This window comes from Eptatretus burgeri, chromosome 7 (assembly GCF_056783735.1).
Source record: "Eptatretus burgeri isolate ZD-2024b chromosome 7, Ebu_testis_v1, whole genome shotgun sequence".
Classification (NCBI taxonomy): Eukaryota; Metazoa; Chordata; class Myxini; order Myxiniformes; family Myxinidae; genus Eptatretus; species Eptatretus burgeri.
In genome coordinates this window covers 92,786,747-92,805,216 of record NC_140967.1, presented here as the reverse complement: position 1 = coordinate 92,805,216, position 18,470 = coordinate 92,786,747, and the positions used below count along the sequence as shown (strand labels likewise).

The window sequence follows — 18,470 nt, the reverse complement described above, 5'->3', positions numbered from 1 at the left end:
ACCAAATTGATGTTCAGAAATCAAGCCATTGGAGAAGAGGAAGGATTTAATGTCTGAAGTGATGATGGATTCCATAACCTTGCTGATGATTGGGAGAAGGCTGATTGGTCTGTAGTTGCAGGGATCTGTTTTTGCACCTTTGTTATGCAGAGAGGTAATGTTTGCTGATTTCCAAGCAGATGGCAGATGACCTTGAGCAAATGAGAGGGTGAATAGAACAGAGAGAGGGTGAATAGAACAGAGAGAGGGTGAATAGAACAGAGAGAGGGTGAATAGAACAGAGAGAGGGTGAGCAAGAGCAGATGAGCAGGTTTTTAGGACATGTGGGCTGATGCCATCTGGACCGGTTGCAGAATCTGAGTCGAGGTTTGACAGCAAGCTCTCCACCTTGTCAGGAGAAAAGGACACAGTCTAGGAACAGTTGGTTGCGACTCGGGAAGGTGGGTACAGAAAGCGATGGGTTTCGGATACAAGATTTAGATGTAAACACCAAGTTGAGGTATTCAACTTTTTCACGTGCGGTATCAACAGTGCGGCCATTTGAGGTAAGGGAGGGGATGGAGGGGGAGCATACACCAGAAACAGATTTGTTTAGATGCCACCAGGATTTGGAGGAGGGAGAGAGGTTTGAGAGTTCAGACTTGAGATTCAAAAGATGTTGTTTTCTGTCTCTCCTGAGGGTAGATACACACGTGTTCTGAGCTTTATGGAAGGAACTGAGATTACCCTCAGTTGGGTTTGCTTTCCATGAGGCAAAGGGAAGTTGTTTCAGGACAACTGCCTCACCAAAAACTTCAGTGAACCATGGGCGGGTGTAAAAGTAGAACAACTGAAGACAAGAGGGGATAAATTTGTGCTTGAGGTAGAGCAAGTTTCTTTGAAAGAATTCCCAGGATGAGTTGATGTTGGAGAAAGTTGTGAATGGAGACCAGTCTGGAAGTTTCGTGGCTGCTTGGAGACCCTGCCCGTCAGCCTGAGTGAAATGCCAGACACGATGGCACTGAAGTGGTTCTCTAATAATCGCCAGAGAGATGTTTACTTTGACAAGCATGTGGTCAGAAGAACCGATTGGAGCGGAGGAAGAGCAGCAGATATTGTCAGGGAAATTTTTCAAAATCAGATCCAGAAGAGATGGAGTACTGTTGGGTGAGATCCAGGTCGGGAAGTTGACCAATTGAGTCAGTCCCAATGAGTCACAGAAAGCTTTTGCTGAAGTGCCATGACAGGTGAGAGAGGTACCCACACCTATACAACTGGCATGATGACAATTGAAGTCACCACATATGAGGAAGAGAGAGTTCGGATGGGAAGATAGAAGTTGGTCCATGTTTTTAGATAGTGAGGTGTAAATGGATTCATCACTATTTGGTGGATGGTACAACACACATATAAACGTGAGGTGTGAGTTGATGGGAAGCCGTAGCCAGAGGTATTCCTGGGGTTGTGGGGGAGTGAGAGCAGTGCATGGAGAGTGAGGAATAGAGTCTTTGATGAAGAGAGCAACTCCTCCACCAGAACGAAGCTCAGGTCTGTCATACCAGAGGAAGGAGTAACCAGGGAGAGATACTCGGGAATCAGACATCTTGAGGGAGGAAAGTTTCTGTTCGGCAGATTATGTCTGGTTTGTCAGTCGCAACCTGTATGGAAAGATCTGTATGGTTTGAGTGAAGGCCCCGGATGTTTGAGCTCCACACTATTAATGAAGAGGGAGAGGGGGGAGCTTTGGTTGCAGGAGAGCGGAGGGGATGGGATGGTAGGACAAGGGAGGAGGGGAAGAGGTAACGAGAGTTGCTGAGAGAGTGTGGGGGAATGCAGAAGAGCTTGGGGAGGGGGCCGGATGGGGAGGAGAAAAGAGTCTGTGGTGCTGAGTTGTGGTACAGTGGGGAATAATAAGAGAGGGGCAGAAGGCAGTTGAGGATTTGAGGAGGTAGAGTGATGAGATGGAGGAGAGAGGGCAGGGGAAGGAGGCAGCTTTGTGAATGAGAGGGAGGGCAACTTTGAGAAGGGAAAGTGAGGGGGTAGAATGGTGGGAGAGGGTGAGTGGGGAGAGTTGAGGGAGAAAGGTGAGGGGCAGTTTTTGAGATCAGTGAGAGGGAAGCTTGGAGGGGAAAGAGTATGATGATTGCTTTGAGAGGGAGGGGTGAGAGGGGTGAGTTGGCAATGAAGTTGGAAAAAAAGGATGATCGATGGAAAGCGAACATACATATCAAACTGGGTTTTTTATTTTTAGTTCAGAAATGCGACTGAAGACATTACTTGAGGAACGCAATAAAGGCAAATTACGAGAATGGAGAGAGGCCGAAAAAAAAAAGATGATTCTCAGTTGCAGAAGTATTCAAACCCTTTGCGGAGTTAACCCTAAATCACTTCAGGAGCAAATTATTTGAAAGGTCACAAAATAAGTGCAATTGCTCCCTCAGATTATCTAAGGAGGTTTAAGGTGCAATTCACTTGGTCAACCAACAAGGAAAAAATGAAGACCAATGAGCTTTTCAAAGAAGTCAGACATAAAGTGGTGGAGAAGCACCTTTCAGGAGAGGGTTCAAGAATATTTCAAAAGCACTTGTTATCCCTTTAAGTATCATGAAATCCATCATTAAGAAGTGGAATATGTATCATACCACCCAGACTCCATCCAGATAAGGTTGTTCATCCAAATTCATCAGCCGGGCAAGCAGGAAACTGGTCCGGGATGTCACTGTAAATCCAACAAAGACTTTGAAAGATTTGCAAGGCTCCATGACCGAGATGTGGGTCAGTGTTCATCAATCAACAATATCCCATCCCCTTCACAAAGCTGGCCTCTTAGCACAGGTGGCAAGAAAGAAGCCATTACTGAAAAAGACACATCTAAAAGCTCGTACGGAGTTTACGAAAAACATCTTTATGATACCACAGGTATGTGGAGAAATGTTTTGTGGCCAGACGAGACAAAAATTGATTTTTTGGTCAAAATTCAAACCATAACGTCTGGCTCAAGCCTAACACTGCACATCACCCAGTCAACACCATCCCGGCTGTCAAACATGGTCGTGGTAGCATCATGTTATGGGGATGCTTTTCATCACCAGGGACTGGCAAGCTTGTCAGGATAAGTGACATTGGATGGTGCAAAGTACAGGAGAATCCTTGAAGACAATGAGTCAGTCATTAATCTGAAACTCGGTAGGAGATTCACATTCGCAGCAGGACAATGATCTGAAGCACAAAGCTAAAGCCACACTGGAGTGGCTGAATAAGAAGAAAATAAATGTTTTTGAGAGGCCCAGTCAAAGTCCTTACTTTTGAATTTCTAATTGAATATTTATGGTGACACTTGAAGATTGCAGTCCATCAACGATCCCCATCAAACTTGGCAGAACTAGAGCAATTTTCATGTGAAGAATGGGTAAAGATTTCACCATGTCACTGTGCAAAGCTGGGAGAGACGTACCCAAAAAGACTCACTGCAGTCATTTCTGCAAAAGGTGCTTTCACCAAGTATTTTTTTTTCTTTTTTAATGTACAATGTCAAGGCTTGTATAAGAGCTAACACACACAACATATAACAAGGGGAGCAGGAGACAAGAGGGATGGGAGAGGGAAGCACAAAACAGTGGGGAAAAGACACATGAGGAGATCTGTGGAAGGGAGAGGGATGGGGCAGGGTACATGGGGTAAACAAGATGGACACTACAGGGATTTTCATGAAAGAAAGCAGGGAATATGAAGGAGGTGAGTTTGGGGTTGATTAACGGGGTAGAAAAGATTATGGTTTTGGATGGGGGAAGATAAGAGATGGTTGTGTTTTTTTTTTTTTTGAAGACCTGGAGAGAAGACCAAAACAGCTGTTTTGAAGACCTGGAGGGAAGAGTGGGATTGAAGAGTGCGTGGGAGTTTGTTCCAAAGGTGGGAAAAAAAGAGGAATGAACGAATGAAGGTGAGCAGGGATTTATGGTTTTGGTAGTTGAACCAGAAGGGGTTGCAAGCAGACCTCGAGCGCCATGTGGAAATATGGGCAGACAAGATAGCAGACAGAGCAAGGGGCGGGGGGGGGCGGGCGAGGCCAGAGAGGAGACAGTAGAAGACAGTCAGACCACCAACCTGCCTGTGATGAGAGAGTGAGAGACCCAAAGACTCAGCCTCATCGCAGGAGATACCAATGACCTTAAATACGTTGATATCCACAGCGTGTAGCCAAGAAAGGTGAGAGGTGAGAGCACCAGCCCTGAGGAAAGAGCAGTATTCCATCAGGCTGCAGATGAAAGCTTTGTATGTGGTCAGGAGCTCAGGTGTGCCAAGGAAAGACGTTGCTCGACGGAGGATTCCCAGTCGGTGACTGGCTTTGGAGGCCAGCTTGGAGATGTGGCTTTCCCAGGAAAGATCATGGCAGATCGTGAGACCCAGAAGCTTGAATGAAAGGACTTCTTCAAGTGAATTGTTGAGAAAGTAGATGAGGAGGGGGGGGGGGGTTCCAGAAGGTCCTTTTGGAGAGACATAGTGAGAGTGTGAGATTTGTCAGGGTTGAAAGACATGTTCCACGTGTTGGACTACCTTGTGATTTTATGCAGATCTGCAGAGAGTGAAGAGGTTGCTGCTTGCCAGTCTGAGGGATGATAGATGGTACGGCAGAGGGTGGAGTGATCAGCAAAGAGATATAGAGGATTTTTCCAGAGAGACAGAGTACTGACCTAAGGGGCTGAATAATTTTGCAAGCAGTGAATTTTGATTCGTAAATGTTTTTTGCAGGTATTCCTGATATGTAACCTCCTTCAATTATAACAATGTTTCATTTTATCTCTTCATTTATGAAAAAAAAGGTCATTTGGAAAAATTGTTTCTATATAATTCATAATTCATCGAAATATGGCACTATTGGTAGAGGGAGAATACATTTGCAGAGCACTGTATATAGCCACAAAGGGTTGTCAAATAACAAGTGTGGACACAAGTCAAGTGAAAGCAATTACGAGTTGTCCATTGCAACAAGCAGCAGTAACCCTGTGTACGAAACCCTTTTTAGCTCCGGTGCAGATGCCATCAATGAAATGCAGATGCCTCTGCCAAACTTATAAATCATTTTTGGGTTTTGGTGAGCTCCCCTCCCCCCACAACCTCCAAGGAATCAAAATTCCGGCGAAATCCTTAGAGGGCCCCGACCCAATGTGGGAGAGTGGGACACTGACGGGGGAGGTGAGGTGAAACTCCTGCCTCCCGAAATGGGGATATCCTTTCTTCCCCCTCCCCCACCCCCCTCCTCAATGCCACCCGGTCCTGCGATGCCATTCCTGACCTGTTGTTGGTTGCTTGGGCATTCATATTCATGGCCAGTGCTTGGTGGATCCCAGTCCTGGTCCACCCATTACACCAATGTCAGGTATTTAACCCAGAGTAATCTCAGGTAAAGTGGCTTCACAGTCTTCCATGCAGAAGCCAGTTGGCGAAAGGGTATCACCTCCTTTCAGAGGTCAGCACCCAAAAGTATGGAAAGAGTGGCCCCACCCTGACCTCGCCAGAGGTTGTGGTGGGGGTGGTGGGGGTGTGGTGGGAGGAGTTTGCTCAATTTAATAAACGTGTACGTGCCCGTAAAAAAAAAATTCATAAATAAATATTCAAACCGCGAGCAACAAACAACAACCACACAGGCCGTTTCTTCGCTCTCGCGTGCCCGTACATGCGTGGCGCGGAAGTTCGGATATTATTCGCAGTTACGATGATTCGCAATTTAGGTTTTAATGGCCAATTATTCAATTAGCGCCAATGTATTTTGCCTTTTTGCAATGTCATCGCAAGGAAAAACAAAAAGAGAAGAGAAGAGAGGGGAAAAAAATTACTTCCTGGTTCGGAGCATACCAGCACTCTGATGTTACCGAAATTTATACACCGTCTCATATGAAAACGATCATAACTTGCAGCATTGTGTTGATCTATAAATGCGCATAAGAAATAGAGAAATTATTAGAATACACGAAGTCATCAATCTCCGGAAGTCCATACGTTGTAACCCGTAATGGGGAACGCGGCTGAGCTTCCCTTCCCCATTGGCCACGCCCACGCAACAACGTGTCTTGTCATTGGTTTGGTAAATAAATGGCCATAACTTGGGAAGCACTTGTCCGATTAATATCAAACCTTGAAAAGGCACATCTTCAGGTCCCCAGTAATATACCTGGCAAGTTTCAATTAGATCAGACCAGCGGTTGTCGAGAAACAGCAGTTTCTCACACACACACACACACACACACACACACACACACACACACACACACACACACACACACACACACACACACACACACACACACACACACACACACACACACACACACACAGCTGTAATTATAGATAGATGTAAAATATAATTATATATACCGTATATTGTTGCGGATCCGGGGTGGCGGGATTCTCACCCGGTCCTTGGCGCCACCCTCACCACCACCGTCTCCAGGGTTTATAATGCCGGCCGGCTCAGCACAGGCCTCGGGTCACACGCCTTCAATCGCGATACCAATGTAATCCTTGTACCTTGCTCGTTGGGGAAATAGAACCCCTGGTTACAGACTGCTTTTGTCAGATGCCAATCGTTTTCTGACAGTCTGTAACCATTTTGGTTTTATATGCCAATCGAACGGATCATTCATCGACGCGACACAAATTAATCCATAGCGGCAACTTCATACGAATTAACCAGATTTATTGGGGAACATCAGGGATCACAACACAAGCAAATTTCACGACGATGGTTTTGTTAACAATCCTCAACCCGTTCTTAACTAGGGAACCACGGACTACGGGTTTCGAGGGGGTCACTACCGATATATGCCTTAAACAGCATGCAGACAAAGACAGATAGAAAGACAGCATACATGCAAGACAAGACGGAGTACTTGGTGATGTCTCATGGACGAGAGAACAGTGTCAAGAGCACGAATGTCGCTCGCAACAGGCGGATGTCCACGTATTCGAACTCCCACTCAAATGCGCCGCGTGGCGAAATGGAGCTCATCCTCCCTTTTCCCCCTTCGCACCGCACGCGGACTCTGCACACTCTGACCCCGCGTAGGGTCGACGATGGGCCTCAGCCGATCTCTCTCACGGTCCAGCATACAAATCCAGGCCTGGCCTGTTCTCCAGACAAGGCCCAAATCGAGGTGCCGGGCTCCAGCAAGCGGATCGGCAAATGTGACGAGCTGTTGGTGTGTGCAGGGACCGTCAGAGGCTCCGGCGTCTCCTCTCCTGCCTTCCCGCCTCGAAGCCCGACTTCCGCTTCGTCCTCTCAGTTTCTCCGTGCAGGCCGCCTCTCCCACTGCCCCAAAAAGGCCGACTCGACGTACAGGCAGCCTCTCTTACGTTCGCTCGCTTCGAAACACGAGCACCCTCTCGAAAGTGACTGTTCTCCAAACACTATTCTCTTTCCACGAAGCCTTCGTTCGCTCCTTCGACACATGAGCAGCCTCTCAACCACCTGCAGTTTTCCAAACTCCCAAACTCCCCTGAACCTGAGGTCTCGTTTTCTCCCTCGTTCCACAAGCACACCTCTCTCGGCGAAACCGACCAAAACCCTCCCCTTCGCGTCACTTCCTCCCTCTAGCCACACCCGCTCTCCAGGCCACACTCCCTCAGCCGACTGGGAGGGGCCTATCCTGGGATGGGGGACCACACAACCTAGCTAAACAGGCATTTAATGGGGGATCTGAGCTAATCCTATATTTAGTAGTCCAATGAGGGCCATTTCCGTAACAATATATTTACAAAATAAGAACAAATTATTAAACAACATTAAAATACATGAGATAAACACTTGTAGCTCAATTGTCCAAATTGACATTTTCCCCGATGTCTGCCCGCTCCTCTGTGAACCTCGATTGCATGTACAATTTTTTGTTTTTTGTATGCTCGTAATAGAGTCCACAGAGAGCAATAGCACTGCAAGGAGGACAAAACATTATCCTCTAAAAAGGTACATGGACTGACAAAACTCGAAGACTATTCAAAAAATTGTAATCCTGAATCTATTTTGATGCAAATTTGATGTCCCGCAGCACCCTGCTCTGCTCGCCAAGCTTTCTCTCTGTATAAAACAAGGCCACCTTCTTTCCTCAACTGCTGATTTCCTTCACTAGTGCCGATAACGTGTTGATCTCACTGGTATCTTAAACTTTCCTTCCAGGAGAAACTGGAGTGTCACAAGGCAGCATCTTGAGCTCAGTCGTGAATCTGCATTCTGTCGTGTGATACACAGCCCACTGGAAGGTTGGGAAAAACATGCTTCCCTTCCTACTTACCCAGAAAGGATCAGATGTTGGTCTCACACTCAGAACAGGGTCATTCAGTACAAGTAAATCTCATATTTTAATCCTGTCTCTACTTAAGAATCTTCAAATGAACCTACCTATTGATTGTACCTCCACGAATGTTATCGATGTAATCACGTACACTCTCTGCAATGAGATATAAATCAGTAAAACCAGGCGAAGACTAGACGAACGCTTCCATGAACACTTATTCTATTTAGGAAACAACAGCACAGACCTCTCTCCCATGCCGGATGAGAGACACGTCACGCTTTCTGGACATTTGTTCGGTCACATGGTAGTCTGCCAGACTAAACTGGACTATTATTTTCATTTTTATCCCAGTCCGAGTCCCCTTGACATTTAATTCATGAACCCTGGCCTTCACTGTCAAAATCCATCATTCTCACCCTGACCTGCTGACCCCTAACCCTGATCTGAATCACTCCCACCCGAGACAACCCCTGCCCCTACCGTGTCTTTTGTTCCAACAAAAGGTTGACGTCCGATATGTCAGCTTCTTCTTGCTTTGCACTGCGGTTACCCTACCTCATTGAACATCCTATTGATTTAATCCATTGTTCTACGTGTCCACCGATGTAGATCGACATTAGCCTTCACCAGCAAGACAAGTTCTTCATTCCACTCAGGTCACAGAAAAAAATTCTGATATGTCTATGATTTGGGCTTCTGCTTTTCTGTCACCAATTTTATTCAAAATAAATGTTTTATCCCAATACCTTTCAGCTTTCAATCTCATAAAGTTATTTGAAAAGGTGTGCAGGATTAAGAACTCCTTCCTCTCATTTTGACTTTCATCTTATTCACATTCTCAACTATTGGGGCTACGAGCTATCATGCTTGTTAATATGAAAACCGAGCAGGAGATCACAACACTGGAAATTAGAGAGTTCATAGCACACCTTATCCCATGCAGTTTTGAGAAACAAGGGCATGGGCGGACTCTATAAGTGGCAAATATGATTGGTCATGATTCCGTAAAACGCCGTAATATTTTGAACAAGCACTGCTAAACGAAAGTTTTGAAAGTGCAAAAAAAAAAAGAAGCGATTTGTGTTCCACAGTGTTCAAGTATGTAATTAAATCTAAATAAAGATTTTAAAGGTTGTAGAAAAAAAACTTTTTCGGAAATTTTCCGCAGTTGGTGCAGTGTCTTTTACACCACCTTATTTAATACATTACATTAGTTATTTGTGCCTGTTGTTTGTGTCCTTTATGAGATCCTTAAAAACAGTAAGTTTCCAATTTGGAATGATTTTCAATTTTGTTTGACTACCAGGCAGGCAGACAGAGTGAAATAATTACCTCACTCCAATCTGCGTGCGTGCAATCGGGACAAATTCAGAGCCAAAGTACATTAAACTACAGGTTCGTTTTCATATTCATGTCCCGATTCATGTTCAAAATATAACATTCAACGTAAGTTAAGTTGTTCCTCGATCATAAACTGATGTTTGTAGACAAATGAACAAACCGACAAAGTGACCCAATTGTTTAACCCCACTTTTCACTTCGAGTGCATAGGGTAAAAAAAACGATAGGGAATGATTAAAAGGTTTTTTTCCTCAAAATGCTGATGTATTTATAGATGTTGAACTTTGTCTTGGGAAACACCTCCTACAACTATCAAAGGGAGTTGTTAAATCGAGTGCACAAGAAGTGAGAATAGGAAATCCAAAGGTTTGAAGGTAATGTCTCAATTTGCATGAAAGGACATAAGGAAGGTGGAATATCACGTGTGTTGCTTGCTGTAATCCCAGGCAAGTATTTCTGTTGTTTGGATGCTTATTACAAAATGGTCTGTTCGACGAGGAGATTTGCTCATCTTTTTTTATAATCTTGAAGTGGCACGCGAAAACCTCGTCTGTTTCAAACATCTCAGACCAATCAGTGGTCTCTGCTATCGAAGTGGATTTTTTGTTTATATTCTATATTAATTTGGGTTTGTTCTCTTATGATATTGTGAGAGTACTCAAGAAGAATCACAAATGATATGAAAGTCACAAAGACATTAATGTATTAAACTGTGCCTTTGAACAAGAGAAGTTTATTTGTTGGCCTGAGACATTAGAGCCATCCTTCCCAAGCACCTTTAACTGACTCGTGAACTTCCCTCTGAGGTTTTGTTTTTTGGTCTGTAAAGTATGTAGGTTTGGAGGCCAGTTGTAAACTATGTAAATAACTAGGACGACACTCGGCAGAGCGCATACCTCTGCCAGGCTGAGCAGTTTACATTTTGTATCTCACCGATAGGCCGGATCTGCATCCAGGCCTTAGCCAAAATGTAATTGGCTTGTTTGTGTGACATACCCAACTCATCCACCAAGTTTTGTCCGAATTTGTCCGTAACTTTTTAAGATATCGTGCCATATATTGTTGTTGGTACTATCTTTCAATGATGAAGAATCACTCAGAAAATTATCGTATCCAGATCCGGATCTTCACAAACATCGAATCAATTAATCTTCGTCACACACCCAACCTGTCCCCCAAGTTTCATCAAACCCATCCATACGTTTTTCAGAGATCATGTTCACAGACAAACAGATAGACAAACAAACAAACGGACAGGGGTGAAAACATAACCTCCGTCCACCTTTGGTTGTGAAGGTAATCAACGTTTTGACAGGAGGGCTGTTTCTTCTTTTTTTTTTTGCCTGAGTATTTTTTTTAATAGACAGTTGCAGAAATTTAATAAAGGGGAAGGGAAAGGTTGATATGCCTTGATGTTGGCTTAATGGTTGGGGTGGTGGGCTTGGAATCCCAGGACCCTGAGTTCAAATCCCACTTTGCTGTTGAATTAATACCAGGTGGGGTTGACTGCCTGTCATTCTTCTGAGGTTGGTAAAATGAGTGCCAGCTTGCAGGAATCCTGTGTTGGAGTGGTGACCTGTCCAGGATTGTGCACATAAGCCAAGGAGACTGTTTCGGCAGCACTAATGCTTTGCACAAAGATATTTGATGTCATCTACAGTTGGAGGGACACAGCATTAATGGATATAAGACTTGAATACTTCCCTTCTGAATCGAATGGGAAGCACACAAATATGGTTCTTCATTTACAAACCTCTCTTGTTCCTTAAATATATTTTTTTAAAGGGTCGCAGGAAGTCCAGATCCACTGAAATTGGATCTTAACCCCCCCCCCCCAGCCTCCACCATCTTTTAAATGAGACCAAAGCCAAATCTACGTCTGGTGTTTGATTTTGGGGACAATGAGACCAAACTGGAGGTTTTCATTCAATAACTCTACATTCATAATAATTAAGGTTTTGGGTGCCGTGTTCCTAATGAAGGGCTATGGTAAGTAACAACAATAATTTGGCTTGACAATAATGGATGATTTCTCTTTTGTTCCTTCCTACAGTGGCACATTTGTTTATTCCTTTATTCGGTATTTATTTTCTTCACTTCTGGGGTTTGTGTCAGGAAATTCAGAATATGAAAAAGTAAGACACAGAATTAGGGCAACTCTCCACATGGAGCCTGCACTGTGGTCGATGTCCTGATAAAATGGAAATACTGTAAAAAGTAACTTAATGAATGATAATGAGGCCCTGTAGAGACTGGTAAAGTGTGATTCAAGGACGGGTCTAATGATGCTTGAAGCACCCTCCCTATTCCCTCACACACGAGTCTCCTACCAGTGATAAAGGTACTGAATAGGGACAAATCCAATTGTAAGAGGGATGAGTCAGATGGTCACGAAGTGCACAGTGGATCAACTTTCTGGAAGAAGTGGCTTGGAACATTAGTTATCAAGCTTTGGTATGACCATCTTTAATCCAATCGGTTGCTATTGGGATTATGCACTCCATGTTGCTAAGGTTTTGATGTTTCACCGATATAGTATAACAGACCATTCATCCTTTTATAAACATAATCTAGGCTCATTGAAGAGTGAGGAAATAGTATGTTAAAATGGCAACATACTGACAGCGCGGTTGTGGGGACATAGATAAACAAAACGAGCAAGGGAATAAATGACTAGGAAAAGAGGATTGAGAAGGCGAAAGGAACCGGAGTAACCTGAAAGTAAGAGGGCTGGGTAAGGTAGGGTTAATGGAGGTCAAAAAGGTAGAGATGATGCAAGATGGCGGTGTAATGTCAACTTGAGTCCTGAAGGGAAGACTGGGATCGAACCGCCTCCGGAAGGCAGTTCTACAAAGGGGAGAAAAGAGGAGCAAAAGTGTTGAGGTCTGTGGTTAAGTGTGGATTTTGGACTTTAACAAGGAGGAAGATGCTGGGGAAGGCAACTGTCCTGGAAAAGCTGGGGAAGGTTGGAGGGATGAGAGAGCACAAGAATAAAACTGGAGAAATGGGAAATAAAATTGTCCACTGATCTATCTACAATATGTAACAGGCCTTCCTTATGCCTTGTGCTTTGGCCTTATGATGAGAGATGCTAATACTTTGGAGAACTTTATATTCCAAAGAATATAGAAGAGACACATGTAATGTTTGGGCACCAGCCCATAGGGGAGAGTAATTCTCCATTGAGCTCTCACAAAAGGCCTTGCAGGTTCAGAGTCGCTTTGGTTTTCCAAGGAATTGTTTGGAATGATGGATGGACGATGCCCACTCTGCGGCTGGCTTTTGAAGTCAGCTTTACTGTAGTGAGATCTAGAAGTTCAAGAGAACGGAACCTCTTGGTATGGAAATTAATACGTAGTTTCATGTGATGCAGGACTGTACGGCATGCTGCGGAATCATCAGCAAAGAGCAAGAGAGGGTTTCCCAACAAACCAGCTGATCTTCAAGCGAATTACTGGTAAAAAAAAAAAGTGTTGCCTTAAGTGAAGTTAATAAGTCTGAATATCGAACCTGTTCATTAAAATTAGTTTGCATGAAAAGTAAAACGTGTGACTAGTTGTCCTGTCATTGCGACAACAGGGATTATTACCTCTGCCACCAAAGGTGGAAGGTGCACAAAGGTGGACAGAGGTTATTTTTCACCTCTGTCTGTCTGCTTGTCTGTCTGTGAGCACAATATCTCAAAACGTTATGGATGGATTCGGACAAAACTTGGTGGACAGGTTGGTTATGCGACAAGGATGAATTGATTTGATTTTGGCATGGCCGCGCTCATGGTGATGGGTCCCCTCCACAACACATGCGGCACCACCACCATGTCTCAGAAGGGGGCACCCCGCCAATACGAGACCCACTCCCCACCCCAAGACCCTCTCCACGGTACCCGCAAATCACCGCGCATGGCACGGCCATCCCGGGGAAGTCTGCCGGGGTCGGCAATGGGCACTCCCCCAGCAACCCCAGATTCCCGACCCAGACTGGCCCAGCCACACGTGACCAACCACTGGGTCATCACGTGACAAACGCCGCTGGCGCAGCAATCCCAGTGAGCACCATGTCCTGCACTCCCCCAGGCAGGTTGTTCCACCCGCCACGCCAGCCGTGCAGATCTATGGACCAGATCCGAGCACTGGGTCAGCACCGATCGCAGGATATCACAAATGAACCAACATCAGGATGGCTCATGGTCCAAAACTGCCACGGACGTCAACCCCGGCAGTCCGGAGCCCGTCTACTGCCTCTGCGCCATGGCAGCCAAAACACCCAGAACAAGTCAGAGCATGGACGAGGAGGAGAGAGGGGAGGACAACGGGCCAGAGCCCCCAAACCCTGGCAGGGGATATGTCGAGCCGGCGTCGACCCCTCCCCATTGCTCCAACACAACAATTCGTTATGGATGGATTCGGACGAAACTTGGTGGACAGGTTGGTTGTGTGAAAAAGATGAATTGATTCGATTTTGGTGAATATCCGGATCCGGATACGAGAATTATTTTAATATTTTTAAAAGTGATTCTTCACCATTGAGAGATCAGGCTGTAAACGATATATAGCACGATATATCAAAAAGTTATGGACGGATTCAGACAAAAAAAAAAAAAAAAAAAAAAAAAACTTGGTGGATGAGTTGGGTAGGTGCAAGAACAAGATGATTAGATTTTGGTTCAGGTCCAGATCCAGATCTGGCCTATCAATGGGATACAAAACGTAAACTAAGTCTGGCAGAGGTATGCGCTCTCTCGAGTGCCGTTCTCGCTCCATGAGAATTGTTTTGAGTATCTTTGCAAACATTAAAACGAAATGAAGAAATTTAGAACCACGACATTTTCTGAAATTATTCAACAGCAACAGTTATTGCCAGTTTTGTTTGACATCACACAGTGCTTTCCGAATGGCTGCTATTCCCAAGGCCGAGCATTATACGTACTGTCATCACCTCACACTCGCTCACCATCCTTTGGCAGTTTCTGCCTCATATTCCACCATTCTTGTGCCACTTGCTTCCATACATAAAGCTTTTCTACTCATGGGGAAAGGCTGTTAAGGGAACTTAATTAGGAACAAAGGAGGTGAGAGAAAAAGAAAAAGAAAAAAAAAACCTCATACCTGTGAGCACACCAAAACTATATTGGGCAGCTAAAACCAGAGCTAAAATAAACCTTGAACAGACGGGATGTAATACGTTAGCTATAATGGGATGTCTCCTTTGAAGTGTGATGAAAACAGTCGGATTGGCTGAAAGTTAAGGAACGTGTTGCTCAGATGGAAGGAGATTGGGATTAATATAAACTAGTTACTAGTTGAACCTTCTCTTTTTTGGCAGCGCGTTTGACATTTCCCATCTGAATTGCAACAGCTCAGTATGACGCTGTGACGAGAGATTCAAGTTATTTAGTCTATTAAATATATCGTTCATGTAAAAGTACACTGATGTCTGTTGAAGTCTTTATCCAGCTCCTATGAATCATTTTTGTAACAGCTCTTATGACTGTGGATCACAGATCAATCCGTTTTTTTAAAAACAAACAAATTCGAGGATGAAGATTGAGAAGTTGGATGACGCCGTTATTCGGAAAGCAAGAGCGAGTGTAAGACGGATGGATGAAAGAGCAGTTAAAGGTGAGTTGCAAAGAAATGAACAATACATTTTGTGATCTGCCAATGAGATCTGTCTCTGTAATCATTTAACCCAGAAGTGCAGCACCAGCATCTACTTTGTCCATCTTCATTTTTGAGCATACACAAGTGGCAAAGACTTTTTAAAGTGAATTTGAAAAACAATTACGTGGCTGGTTGAGTGTATGCCATTGAGAGTTTAAGACTGAATTACAGCTCGGAGTTCGAGCATATATAATGCTTTCACTTCCACTTCAGATAAACATGGGAAGGCAATGACCAAAAGTCCACCCTTCAAGCTCGAGCGATGAAAAACCACAGTCTGACCACATTCCTCTTCACCACTTGGTTAGTGGAAACAAAGTCCGGTTTCGCCGGATCAGCGAACAGACGTTACGCACGCACGCACACGTGCACCATTAACGTAATTGCATGGACAAAGGTTCAGATCCTTTGGACACAATGAGCACAAACACCCATGAACTAATATGGTCCAGCAGCCGAGGGGGTAACCCTAACATCTCTGATAAAGTTTTTTTCTCTGCTGATAATTCATCTTTGGGGTGTATCTAATGATATCCAGGTGGGTGTGAACCTGTCACCCTTGAGCAATTTGAAATATTCAAGATGGCTGCCAAAATCGACTAAAAGTAGAAAATTCATGTTATTTCAGTGTTTTCTGCTGTAGACCTATGAGTTTTTGGATATCATATATGTTTTAGGGTCCACTAATTTAAATAAAAAGGGTTTGTGAAGTATTTGCTGTACCATTACTGTAGTAACTACCAATTATAACTACGATTATGTTGGTAAAAGATGGTAAAAACAACCAAATTGCCATAATTTCAAGAAAATGTTTATTGTTGCATTATTTTGTTGTTTTTCTATACATGAACTAATGACAATAATGTTTTACATAAAAAAGAATTAATGAGTAATGAAGTTATGGTGCCATGGTCCCCATGACAACCAATGCAATTGTGATGTTTGAAATAAGCGCTGAAGTTATATAACATAAAACTGTGCATTTCTGATCTAAGTTAAATGTTTTCAAACTCTTAGATCATGGTGGGTTCAATTTGATTAATAAATTGTTAAATGTGGCCATGGTAACCACAAAAATGTTACTAAGAATGTGTTGTATGATATTTTGATAAATACATTTATTGTTTAGTCTGGCAGCCATTATGTCTATTTTTACTTGCTGTTTATTCAATAGGATATTATTAGGATAGATTAAAAAAATCCAGGTGGTTGTGATGTCATCCATGAACAATTTGAAGAATCCAATATGGTCGCAAGTGAAATTATATAATCACTGACTATCCAATATGTGTGTATAATTTTAACCAGGCTTGATAACAAGTTATGTAATGCATTTTTTCTAATTTTTTAAGGTATCAGAAACCAATTAAAACTATTGCTGCCTTTACAAAATGTTTTATAATTAAGATACCAGTGACTGAATGGCTAACATGGATGAAGCCAAACCGTCTCTTCCTCCAACAGATGAAGCGTTCATGGAGAATGTTTCCCGCGCCCATCTCCAAGTTGCAGTATGGAAGAAGGCAATAGATGCAATGCAACCAGTCTTAAATACCACTGTATATGGTTGGTATCATGAGCAGGGTTCATCATCTCTGTCACCTACTCCACTACCTGAGAATGTCCCTCTTGCTCCAGAAGAGCTTCTCAAATTGATTAGGTGCAACTGCAGCAGTGAAAATGCGTGTAAGACATGACGCTGCAGCTGCAACAGCTCGACTCTTGCTTGTACCATTTTCTGCTCCTGCCAAGGCAGCCAATCCTGTTTTAATGAGTACACAAAGCAAGTCATGGAAGTAGAAGACGAAGAAGACTAGTCTTTATTTAGAATCTCAAGACAAACTTCAGCCCCACAAGATACCATGTTTGATTTGATGTAGTCACCATTATTTATGGCATGTGTATTAACTACCTTAAAGAAGCCTTCGTGGCTTTTATTGCATTTGTATGCACTATATGAATAGCTATGAATTCAAAATAAATATTTTATCTAAAAATATCTTTTTGATATCCCAGTCACTTGTTTTTCTGATTTTTCTCAATAATCCATCAGAAACATATTAATCTTTCATTCTTTGTGGCCATTGTGACCTAAAAATGCAATTTCGTTTTAATCATACAATATATGTAAAACTAAGTTTTCAGAAGAATCTAGCTGTCATTAAAATGATATAAAACATGGTTCATTGTGTTTTTAATTGATATGGTCATCGACATGTAAAAATTCGTATTTTTCCTCATTTCCTGGATGCCATTTTGAATTCATCAAGTTGCTCAGGGCTGAGAAGGTCACTGCCACCTGAATATCATAATATACATCACGAAGATGCATATGAAGTTGAGAAAATAACCATATCAAGAAATTTTGGGTCCAGCTAAAATTTCCTTTTCTGGTGCAGGACTATAGTAAAAAAAACATGATTAAAAACATTCGGTACCAATTTACAGTGGCATCTTTGTGGTAATCATGACAACATCTTACAGTTTATTACCAAATTGGCCCCACATGGTTTATGAGGTAGAAAACAAATAAGATAAAATGTACAAGTATATACATTATATGCTGTGCATCTTTAACACCTAACTAATCAGAGTGATCATTTTAGATAGTTACCATGGCAACACAAAAATGCAATTCATCATCCTATTTTACTTAATGCAGTGATCAAGAGTATTTGCCAAAAAGATTAAAAAACAAAAAAAACAATGTTGTAATGAACATGTTCTTGAAATATATGGCAGATTGCCACTTTTCTATATTTTACTGACATAACGGTAGTCATATTAATAGTTACCATAGCAACGGTACAGCTCATATTTCCCAAACTATTTTACACATATTGTTGAAACTCAAAACATATATTTGAGCAATAAAATCATTAATTTCTAGCCGACTCCATTGAAAGAATAGGAATTTTAGAATTTTAGCCCATTGTGGCAGCGATCTTGGACGCCATCTTGACTATTTAAAGTTGCTCAAGGGTGACAGGTTCACACCCACCTGGGTATCATAAGATGTACCCCAAGGGTGAATAATCAGCAGAGAAAAAAACTTTTTCAGAGATGTTAGGGTTAGGTGAAAATTTGGCCTTTGGCTGCTGGACGAAGAAGAAGAAAGATTCCTTGTGAGTTATGAACAAAGATTCATGCTTTACAGGAAGGCAAGGAGGGGCTGGACCACCACAGCCAGTTTTAACAGCCA

The 18,470-nt window shown here is 43.0% G+C and overlaps 1 protein-coding gene and 1 long non-coding RNA gene across 5 annotated transcripts in view; one reads left to right on the top strand and one right to left on the bottom strand.

Annotated features, from left to right (window-relative positions):
• LOC147023805 (cell surface glycoprotein MUC18-like) overlaps positions 1 to 18,470 on the bottom strand; it is a 142,180-nt gene that overhangs the window by 32,403 nt on the left and 91,307 nt on the right. The window lies entirely within an intron of this gene.
• On the top strand, positions 14,970 to 18,346 carry LOC147023806 (uncharacterized). The gene is made up of 3 exons (XR_015059758.1): positions 14,970 to 15,226; positions 15,482 to 15,571; positions 16,733 to 18,346. It is a non-coding gene; the product is annotated as an uncharacterized LOC147023806 (long non-coding RNA).